Source organism: Salmo salar, chromosome ssa29 (assembly GCF_905237065.1).
Source record: "Salmo salar chromosome ssa29, Ssal_v3.1, whole genome shotgun sequence".
NCBI classification, from domain to species: domain Eukaryota; kingdom Metazoa; phylum Chordata; class Actinopteri; order Salmoniformes; family Salmonidae; genus Salmo; species Salmo salar.
The window spans coordinates 25,629,897-25,648,986 of record NC_059470.1 but is presented as its reverse complement, the minus strand read 5'-3'; the positions used below and the strand labels follow the sequence as shown (position 1 = coordinate 25,648,986).

Genomic DNA, 19,090 nt, shown 5'->3' with positions numbered 1-19,090 from the left:
ACTGTTGACCTTACCAGTACAAACACCGTTTACCAGTCCATGTACTGTAGACCTTACCAATATACACACCATGTACTAGTCCATATACTTAGACCTAACCAATATACACACCATGTACCAGTCTTAATACTGTTGACCTTACCAATAGAAACACCATGTACCAGTCCATCTACTGTAGATCTTTCCAATATACACACCATGTACCAGTCCATATACTGTAGTTCTTAAGAATATAGAAACCATGTACCAGTCCATATACTGTAGACTTTACTAATACAAACACCATGTACCAGTCCATATACTGTTGTCCTTACCAATACAAATACCATGTATCAGTCCATATACTGTTGACCTTACCAGTACAAACACAGTTTACCAGTCCATGTACTGTAGACCTTACCAATATACACACCATGTACTAGTCCATATAATTAGACCTAACCAATATACACACCATGTACCAGTCTTAATACTGTTGACCTTACCAATAGAAACACCATGTACCAGTCCATCTACTGTAGATCTTTCCAATATACACACCATGTACCAGTCCATATACTGTAGTTCTTAAGAATATAGAAACCATGTACCAGTCCATATACTGTAGACTTTACTAATACAAACGCCATGTACCAGTCCATATACTGTAGACCTTACCAATACAAATACCATGTACCAGTCCATATACTGTAGACCTTACCAATACAAACACCATACTGAGCTGTACTGAACTGTATTGTACTGAACTGTACTGAACTGTACTGTACTGTACTGAACCGTACTGAACCGTACTGTACTGTTTTGAACTGTACTGAACTGTAATGTACTGAACTGTACTGTGCTGTACTGAACTATAATGTACTGAACTGAACTGAACTGTACTCTACTGTACTGAACCGTACTGAACCGTACTGTACTGTTTTGAACTGTACTGAACTGTAATGTACTGAACTGTACTGAGCTGTACGGAACTGTAATGTACTGAACTGTACTGAACTGAGCTGCCGATGCTGCTGCCGCATTCTGTGCTGCTCCTCCCACTCATTTAACCTCTTCCCTTCCTCCCAGTCCACTAAGCCTCTTCATCCCTCTCGCCTACACCATCCTATCTTCCTGCTTCTTGTTTTCATCCTGACTCATAATGAACCAGTTAGTTAGGACCCTTATGCTCCCCTCTGAATGGGGATCAGTAGACAGATTGTGGGGAGGACGGCTGTCTGTGACACACACCAGGCAGTTATCAGCCACCAACCAGGTGCACCTCTTTAATGGGAATCTTGCAAGGCATCCTGGGAAGCCGACCATCATCTTCAAGTCCTATGGTCGCCTTTGCTCTCCTGTGCTATTCATTAAATGACGTGTTTAACAGCTGCATGAGTGCAACTCTTTTGAAATCAAATCAAATTCGTGGAGGTGATATCATTTTTGGGGACGTCTACATTTATGGTTCAATATGGAATAGATTATAATACATTTCCTTTCCTGTACTTTTCTTCTTCTGTGAGTGTTCATATTTTTGCATTATTCTGAACACGTTTCATATATTCATATGAAACATAACGTGCATACTACTGTAATGCGTTTTTACATACTCATAATCTACATGGTTTCAAGACTGAACATCCCTGCTGGACAATTAAGCAGTAAGGCCTGAGAGGGTGTGGAATACGGCCAGTATCCCATGGCTACGGGCTGTTCTTAAGCACGACGCAACACGGAGTGCCTGGATACAGCCCTTAGCTGTGGTATATTGGCCATATACCACAAACCCCTGAGGGGCCCAATTGCTATTATAAACTGGTTACCAATGTAATTAGAGCAGTAAAAATAAAAAAATGATCTGATATTCCACGGCTGTCAGCCAATCAGCATTCAGGGCTTGACCCACCCAGTTTATAATATCACACACAGCACAAGTAAAACAAGACAAAAACATAATTAATGATCAAAACCTTTGTTTATTTATTTTTATAAAAAGATATGGAACATTTCATAACATTTTCATCTTAAAATCAGCATCCTGAATGTTACAAAATGTCTTCCTGTCAGTGTTTTGCTTATACAGTTGAAGTCGAAAGTTTACATGCACTTAGGTTGGAGTCATTAAAACTCGTTTTTCAACCACTCCACAAATTTCTTGTTGACAAACAATAGTTTTGGCAAGTCGGGTAGGACATCTAATTTGTGCATGACACAAGTAATTCTTCCAACAATTATTTACAGACAGATTATTTCACTTATAATTCACTGTATCACAATTCCAGTGGGTCAGAAGTTTACATACACTAAGTTGACAGCTTGTAAAATTCCAGAAAATGATGTCATGGCTTTAGAAGCTTCTGATAGATGCGAAATATGCAAATCAATCCCAGAACAACAGCAAAGGACCTTGTGAAGATGCTGGAAGAAACAGGTACAAAAGTACCTATATCCACAGTAAAAAGTGTCCTATATCGACATAACCTGAAAGGCCGCTCAGCAAGGAAGAAGCCACTGCTCCAAAACCACCATAAAAAAGCCAGACTACGGTTTGCAACTGCACATGGGGACAAAGATCGTACTTTTTGGAGAAATGTCCTCTGGTCTGATGAAACAAAAATAGAACTGTTTGGCCATAATGACCATCGTTATGTATGGAGGGAAAAGGGGGAGGCTTGCAAGCCGAAGAACACCATCCCAACCGTGAAGCACGGGGGTGGCAGCATCATGTTGTGGGGGGTGCTTTGCTGCAGGAGGGACTGGTGCACTTCACAAAATAGATGGCATCATGCGGTAGGAAAATGATGTGGATATATTGAAGCAACATCTCAAGACATCAGTCAGGAAGTTAAAGCTAGGTTGCAAATGGGTCTTCCAAATGGACAATGACCCCAAGTATACTCCAAAGTTGTGGCAAAATGGCTTAAGGACAACAAAGTCAAGGTATTGGAGTGGCCATCACAAAGCCCTGACCTCAAACCTATAGAACATTTGTGGGCAGAACTGAAAAAGCGTGTGCGAGCAAGGAGGCCTACAAGCCTGACTCAGTTACACCAGCTCTGTCAGGAGGAATGGGACAAACTTATTGTGGGAAGCTTGTGGAAGGCTACCCAAAACGTTTGACCCAAGTTAAACAATTTAAAGGCAATGCTACCAAATACTAATTGAGTGTATGTAAACTTCTGACCCACTGGGAATGTGATGAAAGAAATAAAAGCTGAAATAAATAATTCTCTCTACTATTATTCTGACATTTCACATTTATATAATAAAGTGGTGATCCTAACTGACCTAAGACAGGGAATTTTTACTAGGATTAAATGTCAGGAATTGTGAAAAACTGAGTTTAAATGTATTTGGCTAAGGTGTATGTAAACTTCCGACTTCAACTGTACCTAATATGTATACCATAATCCCCAGCACTTCTTCATAAACCCTGTGAACTAATCCAAAACATACAGTACACACTGAAATATACAGTACACACAAAAAACATACAGTGTGAGTAAACTAGCACACATCATGATTAGTGCACATGCTACATCCCTGCATCTCTGCATCTTTTAATCAGAGGAAACAAGAGTCCAGTATCTTTCAAGACATGGATGGGTCAGGCGAGTTAAACCTTTTCTGAATAGGAAATTATCAAATATCTCGCTTTCTCTCCCTCGCTCCCTCTCTCTCTCTCTCTCTCCCCTCTCCCTATCTCTCTCTCCCCATCTCCCTCTCCTATCTTTCTCAGTCTCTCCTCTTTCTACCAATCTCTCTCTCTCTTTTTCCCTCTCTCTCCCCTCTCCCTCTCGATCTCTCCCCCTCTCTCCTTCCCTCCCCTCCCCCTCTCTCTCCCTCTCTCCCCCTCTCTCTCCTCCTCCTCTCCCCAATCCCCCTCTCCCTTTCTCCCCCTTTTTCCCTCTCCCTCTCTCTCTCTCTCTCTCCACACTATTTATAGATGGGCAGAAACAGCTGACTGCAGTGATGTCACTTGGTGCTGATGTAAGGCTTTGTTCCACAGCGTATGCATATGCCACCTGGGTCTGAGGCTGAGGCTGAGGCTGAGGGAGAATGGAGCCACGCTCTTGGAGCCAAGATGGACGACAGTTTGGTTTTCCTTGCCTCGTTATTGTAGTGTGAAACACCCACCATTACTGTATCTATCTGCAGTGGCTAGGCAGGCAGCTCACTAATCCCTGATTCCACAATCCACTCCTTTATGAAAGCACTGAGTCTTTTGTCTAGCATGTATTTTCCCTCTCATGAACGGCATATTTATTTGATGCAGTTGTTTAGAAATTCCACCATAGACACTGATACCACAAGCTCAACTATTGCACTCATTCCAATTTACAAATGTGTGCCTGCCAGGGTTTGCAGTTTTTCATATTTTTTTGTGTTACAAAGTGGGATTGAAATAGATTTAGTTGTGATTTTTTTTCATTGATGTACACAATATACTCCATAACGTGAAAGTGAAAAGAAAATTCCACACATTTTTACAAATGAATACAAAAAAATTTAGTCATTGATAGGTATTCACCCCCTTTGTTTAGGAAAGCCTAAATTAGTTCAGGACAAATAAGTTATGTGGACTAATAGGGGCTGACATGATTTTTGAATGATTACCCTTTCTTCTCTCCCCATACATACAGTACAACGTCTGGAAGGTCCCTCAGTCAAATATTGACATTCAAGCTCAAATTCAACTACACAGACCAGGGAGCTTTTCGAAAGCCTCATAAAGAATGGCAGTGATTGGTAGATGGGTAACAATAACAAATCAGACATTGAATATCTCTTTATGCATGGTCAAGTTAATAATTAGGCTGTGGATGATGTATTAAACCACCCAGACACATCAAAGATACAGTCGTCATTCTGAACTGAGCTGCAGATCAAGAAGGAAACTGCTCAGCATTGTCATCAGGCCATTGGTGATTTTAAAACAGCTACAGAGTTCAATGGCTGTGATGGGAGAAAACTGAGGATGGATCAAATACATTGTAATGACTCCACAATAATGACCTACATGAGAATGTGAAAAGAAGAATACAAATATACAGAATACAAATATTCCAAAACATACTTCCTGTATGCAACAAGGCACTAAAGTGATACTGCAAGAAAACACAGTAAAGGAATACACTTTTTGGCTTAAACGCAAAGCCTTATGTTTGAGGAAAACAAAACACATCACTGAGTAACTGCCTCCTTATTTTCAAGCATGGTGGTGGATGCATCATGGTATGGGTATGCTTGACATTGGCAAATACTGGGGAGTTTTTCAGGATAAAAACAAACGAGATGGTGCTAAGCACAGGCAAGATCCTAGAGGAAAACCTGCTTCAGTCGGCTTTCCACCAGACACTGGGAGAGGTCACCTTTCAGCAGGACAATAATCTAAAACACAAGGCCAAATGTATAGTTGCTTATCAAGAAGACAGTGAATGTTCCTGAGTGGGCAAGTTACAGTTTTGACTTAAATCTGCTTGGAAATCTATGGTAAGACTTGAATTGCACTCTAGCTATGATTGCCAACACCTTGACAGAGCTTGAAGAATTTTGAAAAGAATAATGGGCAAATATTGCACAATCCAGGTGTGCAAAGCTCTTAGAGACTTACTCCAGAAGACTCACATCTGTAGTCATTACTAAAAGGTGTTTCTAACATGCATTGACTCAGGGGGTGAATACTTATCTAATCAAGGTGTATTAGTGTTTTATTTTTCATTCATCTTAATTCATTTTTTGAAATCTTCTTCCACTGACATTACAGAGTATTTTGTCTAGATCTTTCACAAAAATATCACAATTAAATCAATTTGAATCCCACTTTGTAACACAATAAAATGTTAAGAAATCCAGAGTGGGTAGGGGGATGCTTATGATACCCCCTATAACATGAGCGTGGCTGAGGCGTTGACGGAGTATTATACCCCCTTATATATTTTTGGAAGCCTTTGGGCACTTTCGGTGTCCCTAAAAGAACAGGGTTGCCTGGCAACCCCTTATTGTTGCCATGGAGATTCACGTATTGGCAGCTGCTGCAATCAGCATTAACTCAAGGCGCATATTCTCATTCTGATAGGCAGGCGATGGAGATGGGGAAGGCAAATAAGACAGGGCAGTCAGAGAGGGATGGTAATCAGTGTGAAACATATGCTCATCCATTACTCGCTGCATTAATACAATTATATCAAAATAAATGTATGGCTGTGCTTTGGCAGCAGCATATCATTGCCCTCCCCTCCTTATTGCAGACCCCTAGTTTCAGTCAAGGAATTGTATAGAGTAGAAATGCAGTTGCATGCAATGGTGGTTGATGCCTTCAAAATACATTTACATTGAGAATTTCAGTGCATATAGACGCATATTAATATTTTGTCCTCAGTCTCATTTAAAACCTCCAAAGTGAAATGTGATATTCAGTTAAATAGATATAGGTTGTTCTATGTGATAAATAAAGCAGATTTTCATCGTGGCATATCACTTGAGTTGATATAAACCAAACCGTATTGAATAACTGCATCTCTATCTATCAGGTCTTAAAGAGATGATGGGACGTTATAGCGTCTTCTATATCAGAAAACATTTAATATAATTTACCGACACTACTCCACAAAGAACGTCATTGCATTATGTTCAGAGTTTAACAAAAATTTGGAGTCAATTAAATGCTAAATTATACCACTTTCAACTGAATGAATCCTCTTTGTTTGCAGGAGCTCTGTAGGAGCCTGCACTGTTTCATTTGAAAGGCCGTAGGGATAACTTATATTTTTTCCTCTTTCCATTGTTTTTGCATGGGTATGGAATCAAACACACCCCTTCACAGATCTTAATAACAATTATTTCCTTTTGGGTTTTTCAGGGCTCTCTGACTCCCTCTCTCTCTCTGGCTCTCTCTCTTGCTCTTTCTCTCTGACTCCCTCTCTCTCTCCCTCTCTCTCTCCCTCTGACTCCCTCTCTCTCTCTGACCCTCTCTCTCTCTGTCTCTCTCTGACTACCTCTTTCTCTCTGACTCCCTCTCTCGCTCTCTGACTCCCTCTCTCTCTCTCTGACCCTCTCTCTCTCTGTCTCTCTCTGACTACCTCTTTCTCTCTCTCTCTGTCACTTCACAGCTGACATCACAGACAACACACCCGTTGACCCCCATTTCATAACCTTTGTGGGTACATGGGCGAAATCCATTTACACACACACACATATATACACACACACAGACGGGAATGCATGTGCACGCACACACACACACATGCACACACACAGGCACACATACACACACACACACAAAATAATTGTGCTTTAATGTAGTACATACTAGTAAACACAGTGGAAGTTCTAGGCCTTGAAGTGTGGTCTTAGTTGTTAAGAGTATTGCGAGATGATCACACAAATTTCCATTCTAGCTAACTTTACAGCTGAATAATTAATCTAGAAGAAATATGGTGTATTAACAATTGCAACGAATTGGTGTCAAATAATCCTGTTTTATACACACCACTTCTGAGCCGAACATTTACACTACATTATTCTGGGGTCAAACTGTACCATCAATTAAACAGCACGTGATATTGAATACTTTCAAAGCACACTACGCAACAAGAATTAAAACAGTTTCAGTAATTAGGGCAAAACCAGTGACTCCGGTGTTGCCAAAAACTGCATCTGTGTATAGCCAATGGAGTGCTGCAGCCTAAAAATACAATCATTATTAGAGCACAAATAATGACCTCACATACGAGCACCTGGGTGCACAGTGAATGAATCCATGTTTTTACTGAATTGATTCACTGTGTTTGGACAGCAATGAGTGTGAGGCTGCAGGTTACATTGTGAAGAGCTGCAGGAAGGTGACATTACATATAGCTGAACTATATACAGTAGAACATGTACTGTAGGGTGTGCAGTAACTGAAACTACGCTTGCTAAAGAACAGGTTTCTCAGATGGGGGAAAATATACACATCCCAGTCTACAACTACAGTATATTGAGGTATTTTCCATTTCTACTGTATGATACCAGAAGAGTTCATGTCTGTAACATTTCATTTTCCTGTCTCCTGGCTTTAGTTGCCCTACAAAAGAGAAACATGGCTTAAGGAGTCAAATGTGATGATCTCTCCACATCAGCATTAGAATAGAGAAGCCTTTCTCCTGCTTCAGCTGATAGTTAGCATCACAGAGAGAGAGAGGAGGAGGACGAGGGTGAGGTGGTGGAGGAGGAGGAGGAGTTGTTGGTGGTGGTGAGGGTGGAGGAGGAGGAGGAGGAAGAGGAAGAGAAGGAGAAGGAGAAGGAGAAGAAGGAGGAGGTGGTGGAGGAGGAGGAGGAAGAGGAGGAGAAGGAGAAGGAGGAGGAGGTGGTGGTGGAGGAGGAGGAAGAGGAAGAGGAGGAGGAGGAGAAGGAGGAGGAGGCGGAGAAGGAGAAGAAGGAGAAGGAGGAGGAGGAGGAGGAAGTGTTGTTGGTGGTGGTGGAGGTGGAGGAGGAAGAGGAAGAAGAAGAGGAAGAGGTGGAGAAGGAGGAGGAAGAGGAGGTGGTGGTGGAGGAGGAGGAAGAGGAGGAGTTGGTGGTGGAGGAGGAGGAGGTGCCCTTACATGCATGTTTGACCCCTCAGTGATGTCAGAGGAGGGGAAGGTCCCGAACACAAGGCCCGTGGTCTCTTTACATCTCCCTCACAGAGAAATACAAGATGATATATTTCATGGTGAAATGGAAACTGCGTGTTATTTACATTATTCTAGTGGAATGTTGTCGTGATTGATATTTGGTGGGGTATCTTAAACATGAATTCATTATGATTGAAAATGTATGAAGCATTTGATTAGACTAATAATGTAACAAATATTTTTATCTGGACTATATATAACAATCTTTAAATCACTGCTTTATGGATATGAATTCATAAAATAATAGCCCATTGATAATACCATATTTGTATATATATATATATATATACTCAATGACTACAGAGTGTCAACATCTCTGAAGGTATCACAGTGCTAAGCTATACATATTTATTTGAGGACATATTGACATGCTTTTAAGACTATATGCTAACCATGGTCCTTTCAACTCCAGATGGCTCAAACAAACTGAATGAATGACCCAAACTGGGGGTTGCTGACACTGCTACCGTTACATTTGACCTAGAGTACATTCATTTATATGTATTCATCTTTTAGAAATGGATATATTTCAGATTTCATTCTAAAATATATTACCACTAAAATAGATGTGACTTTGAACGCAAGCTATTGTATTTGGCATTAACAATTTAATTCCATTAAACTGGGTATTTTAGGAATAATTTGAAGCTGATCTGGTTCTGTTCACGATACCAACAACAACACAACAACTGTTTGGTATTTGGTGCTACACAACCCTGCCTGGGATAACATCCAGGCCTATCTGGGATAACATCCAGGCCTATCTGGGATAACATCCAGGCCTATCTGGGATAACATCCAGGCCTATCTGGGATAACATCCAGGCCTATCTGGGTTAACATCCAGGACTATCTGGGATAACATCCAGGCCTATCTGGGTTAACATCCAGGCCTATCTGGGATAACATCCAGGCCTATCTGGGTTAACATCCAGGACTATCTGGGATAACATCCAGGTCTATCTGGGATAACATCCAGGCCTATCTGGGATAACATCCAGGCCTATCTGGGATAACATCCAGGCCTATCTGGGTTAACATCCAGGACTATCTGGGATAACATCCAGGCCTATCTGGGTTAACATCCAGGACTATCTGGGATAACATCCAGGCCTATCTGGGATAACATCCAGGCCTATCTGGGATAACATCCAGGCCTATCTGGGATAAATATAGGGGGACAACTCAGATCAGGATTTCATTGAAATACAGTTATGATGACAATACCATCTAAGGATATCGTTCCAAACAAAAAAGAGTATGACTGGATGCCACTACTGTATTGTATAATAATGATACATTGCATTAGACTAGAGCAGGCCTCAACTATAGTCTAATAATAACCGCTGTAACTACATATTAACAGATGATCATGAGGCCTACATACATTGATGGTGGAGAGAGGACCGCTCATTCAAAAACTAAAACAACATGTCATGACAAGCCATCTCTCATAGTCTGTATACTACTGTACACTCCAGTCATTACAATGATCAATGACATACCAGAGCCATACATAGCCTAACATACATTATTATATATATATATATAAAGAGAGAGAGAGAGAGAGAGAGAGAGAGAGAGAGAGAGAGAGAGAGAGGAGATAGAGGGAGAGAGAGAGCTTCTATCTGCATATTTGTCAAAATGTAGTTATTGACATAACCTTGTCCTGTTCAACGATCTCTACCTATATAGTACTCTAAATACCCTAATTTGTGTTAAAAATGTTCTAAAGTATATCATATAAAAATTGCTGACACCATTCAAACCAATGAGGGGTCAGAACTATGCCAATTATCCCAGAATCCTCTTTTTGCAGATAGAACCTTCTAGTCCCAAGCTTTCGATATGACTCTGGGAAATAGTATTTATGAAGAAACACAAACAGCAGAGCAACCTTTAGACAGACTGTATATGCCAATGGTCACACTGTCTGTCATGGCTACACAACTCAACATGACAAGCAATATGACGACAGCAGAAATCATCCTGAAGTCACTGAAACACTACCTTATTATGCCATTGATTTGTAATATGACCACCATGACTACTTAATCATGTTTCCATCTAGTATTTCCCAGATACAATCTGATACTTCATGTTACTCAAATACTCACTAAGTTATATGGTTAGATCTTGGCTATCACTGACAATAATATAACCGTTAGCAATAATTGTTACCTCTATTTGAATAGCAAAATGGAATGATGGAGGTTAAATGGACTGATTTACAGATTCATTAAGCTTTTATTGTGTTTGTATCTTGTTAGTATACTGAAATAAAAAATAAATAAGGTTATCAAAAATGGAAATGTATTCCTAAATACGCAAAACATGAGATGTATTTGAAAGTATATATTTTTTGGTAGATAATCAGACACCCAATCGCCCCACTTCTTACCCTTCCCTATTCTTCATCTTCAATTCACAGCTATGCTTAGCTCACTCCCTCTCCCCCAATAGTCTCAATATCTTCCATTTCAGAATAACATCAGGTATCAAACAGCAGGCTTCTCAAGTCCATCTCTGGGTCTCAAATATTTACATGATCATTTGTACAGTAATGCAATCCACATTTCATGATATAATTGAGTGTTTGTTTTATCAATGCAAATATGGATAATCATATTGCTAATATTGACCATAAAATGTGTTTCTCATAGAAAGATTCCTGTCTGAAATCTAAAGATTATGATATGGATTGATGCAATCAAATGTTCATATTGAGTGGTTAATCAATGCTAATGTGGATAGCCTATCAAAGTGGTATTAATGAGATCCCCATCATTGCTTCTACAACCTTTGAGGTAACCAATTGTATATGTAATTTATTTCAGTGAGGTTCTGATGCTACAAGGTTAGGGGATAGAAGCCTATGGGCCTTTGTGTCTGTATAAGGAGGGTGGTCACAGTCTACATATACCCCGTTGTCAATTCCATTATACAGAAAACCACCGCGCTTATCGACTGTAAGAGGCTAAAGGCTTTAATAGCAACACATTTGAACAGAGACTATTTGATATTTCGATAGTTTTATCGTAGACTACATTTTACAACATCAGACAACACACTCATTATGTTCACATGAGAGAGTAACGTTAGTGTCTGAATGTTGCTAATTTACAGAAAATGTTCCCAGATTTTTCGTCTGGAATCGATTCAAATGTAATGTGAATATTCAGTCTGATACAACCACTTTAAATAGTTTGATTTGTTTTGAACCTATTTACATGCCTATTGACATTCATTACCCTACTACAAAAGTATTTACAGTTCAATAAAAGTATGTATTCCTACTGCGCGTGCATTTATAACCCATTAGTAACGTTTCCTAAATAATATATAATTCATCAATATGCTAGCTAGATAAAATGTGATTAAAGTACAGCTAGGTTTCTTCGTTTAGACATACATTTAATGACCAAACGATTGTCAAACCACTAGACTTCGATTTAATTCAGCCATTTGTGTTATTGTTTTTATGTTATAACGAATAATTCTAAAATGGCTATACTATAGCTTTTTGAGTCACTCAGAATATGTAGCGACAATTTTCACCTGCACATGGCTTACATCCACAACTTACATCAATGTATTTTCAAGTAGCCTAATATTTTCGAGTATTTAGTAAACCACCCCGTCAATTTGTATTGGCTCATGAAGAATGACTTGTGAGTTATGGTAATGCCACAATGCAAAGCACCACTTTTCCTTCGCCCATTGGATATCTAGTCTAGGCTACGCAAACAATAGCAGTTAAACCGAGCACTACAACCTCACACCGATTTGACCAAAGTATATTCTGCACAACACAATCCAATCTAAAATTGAACGAAACGTACTAGAACAAAATCTAACCTAAAGGTTCCAAATGCAGTCTTACTTGAGAGACCATAGCAATATCTCCATCCTCCGATTGAAAACCAGTCGCACACATTCCTCTACACCGACTGTTGGACTTGGGAAACATTTCAAACTTTTACATGTCCCACCTCTGGCCTTGGTGGAATTTGCATCTGCAGGGGGTAGTCATCCCCCCCCTTTACCCTCTCCCCACCTCTCTCTCCCCCTCTAGGTTTAGTTTTCTCTGTGAGACAAGGGGCCCTCCGGTCGGCCCTTGATTAATACATGTTTATCTGTTTTGAAGTGCGGGACAATAGGGGATGGCCTGTGACCCCGCGGAGTCCCGACCTCGCGCAGGTTCATTGTGACGCGCTGGGAAAGGGGCTTTGGGATGGAGACCCCGGGCACTGACCCGCGCACATCCTAGAGCCTCGCCATTCATGCGCGCACCGCTGCACGTCGCCCGCAGCTTCCATTGTTTCAGTGGGGACAATAGCTTTTTTCCCTTTCTCTCCCCTCACAGTGAAAAAAAGTGCTTTAAAATGTCCCTCCAAAGTTGTATCCAGATATGTAGCAATGTACCACTGTTGCAACAGTATTGTGTTTTCACACGTGGATGAATCAATAGGCCTACTAAAACTGTAGATGACAACGCCTCTTCCAGATATTATATTAATATGTGTTATATATAGTATTGTCCGCTGATGTGGCATCACTAAACGATCATTGAATTCTCACAGCAATCGTGTGTTTAAAGGCCCGCTGTAACAGAGTGTAGTAGCCTAGATAGTATCCTCAATAGAGGGCAAGCATGTACCCTAGATAGTATCCTCTATAGAGGGCAAGCAGGGAGGTAGGTGTCACGTAGGGAGAGGAGAATGCCTGCAGCCTCCATCCACGGCGTCAAGAGAACAGGGGGAGAAGAATGGGAGAAATAGAGCGTGTTTTCGAGCACGCAGTAGCTTCTGTATTCATAGAAAGTGTGTGGACACACAGGCTATATTGACATATCATATGCAAAAATCAAATCAAGTGAAATATTTTTTTTAGTAACACCTTGCATGTGCGTGTGTGATTCGCTATGTGTTCGGGTCGTTTTCTTGAGCCATTAGCGTTAGAAAGTTTAGACCGGCTATAATGACATCATCTTTCCATTGGGCCAAGTGTGGGGATCCATACTGGGTTGTGTTTCCATTGGATATTTTGCCCCTGAGTCGATCTCGGCAGGAAGTGAAGGGAATTACAAACCAGTAGCACCGAACACAGGGGTGGCACTTAAATTAATTATTAATTGAATATTAAATAGCTCGTGTATAGACCTAATGTATTTTTTTACACTCATTCTGAAATTTGTTGAACCAAAATACGCAGGCCTGTACGAGAAGCTACCATCCATAACGTGACTGATATCAACGTGACTCCGTTTCATATCAAGACATGGACTGATGACTCGTTTGGAGAATTAGTCTCCTATAGACTGCCCTCACATTTTACTTGCCTCGGGGTCTACAATATTTGACATTTTTCAAAAACCCAGTGTTTTATAAAGCAGAATTGTTGCTATATTTGATTGTACTGTAAGAGCTGCAGCCACTTTATCTAATTTGGCCTAATTAGGATAGCTGCCGTTGGCCTCCCTCTCCGCATGAGAACTACACAGGCCAGAATATCCATGACATCTATGCTTGTAAAAGGGTGCTACGCATGGCGTATTCACAGCAAATGAAGGCCTATGCAGCATTATAATGTTCTACAAATATAAGAAGAATGCTATCCATGTAAATAAATGCTCCTGGGTGAATACGGCTCCCATTGATGTCCAATTGGCTAACTTAGAAGACCTTCAAGTATAGGTTAAGTACATTGCAATAAACTGGGTCGAGATGTGTTAAGTGCGTTCCGATGAACTGGGTCGAGATATGCTTTAATATCTCCAATCGTTAGGAGTTGTAAATATGCATTTTTACCTATTTAAGGTCGTGAAATAAATTTACATTTATATCTGGCCCATGAATCACGTGCGGTCTGAGGGCTCACCATCTCATTGGAACAGATTCAGTGAGATTGAGCTGCGGTCTAGAGGCAGAATGCGTGGAACTACAACGTACTAATGGAGCTCTCAGGACAAACGCTATTAAACATGACAAATTGCACCCAGCACACGAAGACGTCGATTCAATGGTGTACCTTTATTACGCACATTCCTAGTCTAGGTTCAGATTATCTTTGATGACACAAATCTAGTCCGCTATGATTTGGTGCACTGCTACATTTAACATCTTGAAAGAAACAAACACGACAAACAAAATGCATATATAGGCTAACAAACGTGACAAAATCCATTCATGTTATATTGACATTTGATATTTCCAACAGTGTGTGTGTGTGTGTGTGTGTGTGTGTGTGTGTGGGGGGGGGATTTAACTCATTGTAATGCACAGAACGACCTGCCCTCTTTTGAAAAAAGGGAAAAAGGAGCCATGCTTTGCAGAGCATCGCTCACACTGGTAGAATCCGCTACTCGCCCGCCGGAGTCCCCTGATTGTCCATCACTACACCGAGATAACCGGGAATAGGCCTACAAGCCGTTTGCTAACAACAAAACGAATCATATCATACAATGACGTGAAAGAAAACAAAAAGCGAATGGATACAGGACAATACCATGGGACCATCTGGCCTGCGAGAGAGGGTGAGTATGGAGCATCCATGTCTTCACTGGGTCGGTATTTCATATCATATATGACAAGGAAAGAAATGTGCTTTGTTAAGTGTCGTCCATGTGTAACATTAAAACTGACCATGCACACTCACTAGCCTATATGGTGTTGGGGTGTTGGCATGATTCGCTCAAAGCATAGGCACTCAAAGATAACGGACTTGCCTCCGACGTTGCACTTGCCATTGTTATTGCGGGCGTTAAAAAAATGCCTCTAGTAATTATGGATATGAATAAGGTTGACAAAGAGCCAGTAGAATCACTATACACGTTACTGCACAAGTGGGCTCATATATATGGGCTAGAGTTAGTCTACATAATCGATAAAAACGATGGAATGACTGCATGCTCATTATGCACTTGTTTGTTCGTCGCGCGGCGCTTTGAGACAATGGGTCCGCGCACGGACCTACTGGGTTTAGTTCTCAATGGTTACCGGATAGCGGGAAGGTAAACTATCAAGCGGTTTTGTTACACACTCCAAATATCGGTTCATAAAGGACTGTATCATTTAGATTTTTCATATGGGAGGGGGGATTTCCTCCCCCCCCCATCTAAAATGGCGTTTCCCTTTGTTTCTCCATCCCAAATATTGAATGGGTAATGCGGTGCAATAATCATAGCCGTCTGAATACAAACTGCGTTCAAGCCTATACTTATATACATTAGTGAATATAATCTGTGTAACGGCAGAAATAGCTCCCAAAGCCTATTGGAACGCTTAGCAGCACTGTTGAGGCAGCAGCCTAGTTGCTGTAGTAGACAGGCTAGTCCTAATAGTAGTAGTGGAGGTAGTGGGGTTGTAGCCTTGACTCAATAATTGATCAATTCCATTTCAGTATACTTTGCACTGGTTTCATGAGGCAAATTGATGGATATAATGACGATTGGCATGCAGTTTCAAACGCGTTAATCATGCGCTATAAACACTATGGCGTTTTATATTCTATATATGCAAATAGTTACTACGCACAATTGATTTAATGAATGCACATTCTCTTGCTTAAAAGACTAAATGTAAAATAGTTTGCATAGTGAATGTAATGACATGAACAGATACATTGGTTCCATGTGCTGGCTTTGCACTGGTTTCAAAACCACGGACAGCGAATAGGGTCTGCATTGGACCTAAACACATTGTTCCACGAAATGGTTCTAATGGCTCACACACATTAAACAATTCGACACAATTGAAAAAAGAAAATCGCGCGCGCGTGTGTCCATTTTTAGAACAGTGCATCATTGCGTAACTGATTATATAGTCAGTCAATTTCAAACCTTTAGGCTAAACCAATATCCTAACTCACCTAGTGATATTATCAAACTAGCCTACTCACACAGATCGCTGTGCATTGGCATGACAAAACAGGATTTAAAATCCTCTTTCTATTCGTTCTATGTCCATCACTATACACTTTAACAAGGTGCGTCGAGTAATTGCAATAGCTAAGAAACAGGGAGATTAGGTTTAAACTGAGACTGAAGTGATTTTTCCTTAGTTTCAAGGGCACAGGAAGATGATTGGGGACGTTAGCTATAGAGAGAGAGGGAGAGAGAACATCTGTTTGCCCAGTGACGTCACCGTCCCCCATGCAATCCTCTTGTGCAGAAGGCAGATGCCTTATTTGTTTGGCTAGAGCGCCATTAATCCTGAAGTCAGCCGGCGAGGGGAAAAGACCGGGCTGAGGGAGATCAGTCTCATTTAGTGGTATCGAAAATGGGACATGTACAGCTCAGCTCAGCTCGTCCTCGGTCCCAGATGGATTTGTGAGGAGAGGAGCCTATATACCTTTGCCTTCGGTGGTTCCACGGTGCGTTGATGGAATGCAGGAGGAGGGCAGTTTTGAGGCTTTCGAATTGCCTCATTCGCGCTTTGCGGAATCTTTTATTTTTTATTTTTTTACTTGACCTGCGAGTAGACTGGTGCTATGCTTTCTCTTGTAAAGTGCCGTTCCATTTTTCCAAGCAGAAAGCGACCTTTATGGATCTCTATAGGCTTCTTTTTTTAATGTAAGACGAACACTTTTCCCCTGTTTGTAGGCTTTTCTCTCTTTCCCGTACAGGATTTTGTATTGACTTTCTAAGGTTTGTGACGCATTTGGTGTGTTCTTCTCTTTTTTTGGTAGGTGTTTGATGGAGGAATACGACGTGGTTGAAGCCTACTCCTGACGCTTTTTTTTTGCCAAAACAGACATCCTTTGAAGAAGATCAAATGGCCCGTCCCCCTTTTTGCCTCCGAGACGGATTCGGACTAATCATCAGTTTGAATCTAGCCCCCAAAAACAGTGCTAGTGACGACTTTAACCCATTACGCACGGGTGTCACCAAGCTCAATGGCCGCCGTGCTTCAATGTTTAATAGTTTTTTTCTATCAAATTACATTCAATTGTCATTATGGGGTAATGTATATAGCATACATTTATCAGCAGCTATGAGATGATGTTTGATAGTCTACACGAGTAACCTTCCATTACAGAATGCCACTCCAACTTCAAAGAACACTGACATCGGCACATAACTGTTCGCACTGAAGGTCTGAAGAAACGGGTGGTTGGTCTATATAGAACAAGGAATATTATGGGCGGAAATGGCAAAGAATGAATGTTATGGGTGGAAATGGCAAAATGTAACACACACACACACACACACACACACACACACACACACACACACACCTGAGTGTTCTGAGGTTCTGGTTCTCCGTGTTCACAGCGGACCTTGATTTAATGTCTTACAATTAAGGCACGCGGTGAATGCCAAGAGCGGAGCCTGCTGTCATCTACGCGAGCGCACACAGCTTTCACTAAAGCGAGACACTAAAGCGATAACGGAAAAGGTTTGTTGTCTGCAAATTCCCCTGTAGTCTATGTTGTATCGTTTTCGTTTTTTCAGAGTAAATAAAGCACCCAATACTACCAGCTCATGTCTTCATATGATAACTGATGTCATTTCAAATGCATGTAGCCTACACTGTCGATATGCAACATGATCTATTGCAGCTAAAACATATGCAGCTTAAACATGTTAAAATATGTGGGAGGATGTTGTAAATGTGCCCTGTGGTCGAGTGTAACTGAAGGACCTTTGGTTGAGGTAGAGGCCTTGCATATACACAATCCGCTCTCAAGGCGCTGTCCACAACCACTGGTGCTGAAAGCAGTCCGCCGCAGAGCAGCCCATTTTGTTTTAGTAGGCTTGCGCTATACGCGAACGCTTCAGAATAACATTATTATACACGAAATATACAGTAAGCTATTATATTGAATAGGCCTACATGAAAGCAGGGCACAACCGGATGTATCTAAACAAAGGCACACAGCCTACATGCAGACCCACGCATACATATACACGCACATCAGGACTCACATAAATATGCACACAAACACACACGCCACAAGAATGCACGTACACAGTTACAGCCAAACAGTTCTACATTTCACTTAAAAATAGTAGCCTTCTTGTCTCCTTGTGAGGTTTATGTGTGATGACATTTGCAAGCAGTGACAACATAGCCTAATGTAACGATCAACCCGAATCTGTAGCCTCCTATGCATGGGATACGTAGGCTAAAACTTAGGCCTGCATATTTAACCGTCCATTCAACCCATAGCCTATTTCTGATTTTAACTAGGATAATTTGAGTCAGAATCTGAACATATAATCCAGATTTAAATATAGACTTCATCTCGAAAATTTGGAAGAGATATGGAAATTGTATTTGTCAAAAACATTTATACATATCCAATCAAATAGGCCTATGTTGAATCGTTTCTTCGTGGTTTGCAGATTTACAATAATACCCATAGGTATGCTATGCCACCTAGTGGCCGTTGCATACATGGGCAGACTTGAATACACTGTAGGCCCCTAACACAACACAGAGTGAGGGT

General features: G+C 40.9%; 1 long non-coding RNA gene across 1 annotated transcript; it reads left to right on the top strand.

The window, feature by feature from the left end:
• Positions 1-14,959: 14,959 nt before the first annotated feature.
• LOC106590391 (uncharacterized) lies at positions 14,960-18,118 on the top strand. The gene is made up of 2 exons (XR_001325039.2): positions 14,960-15,173; positions 17,327-18,118. It is a non-coding gene; the product is annotated as an uncharacterized lncRNA (long non-coding RNA).
• The last annotated feature ends 972 nt before the right edge of the window (positions 18,119-19,090 follow it).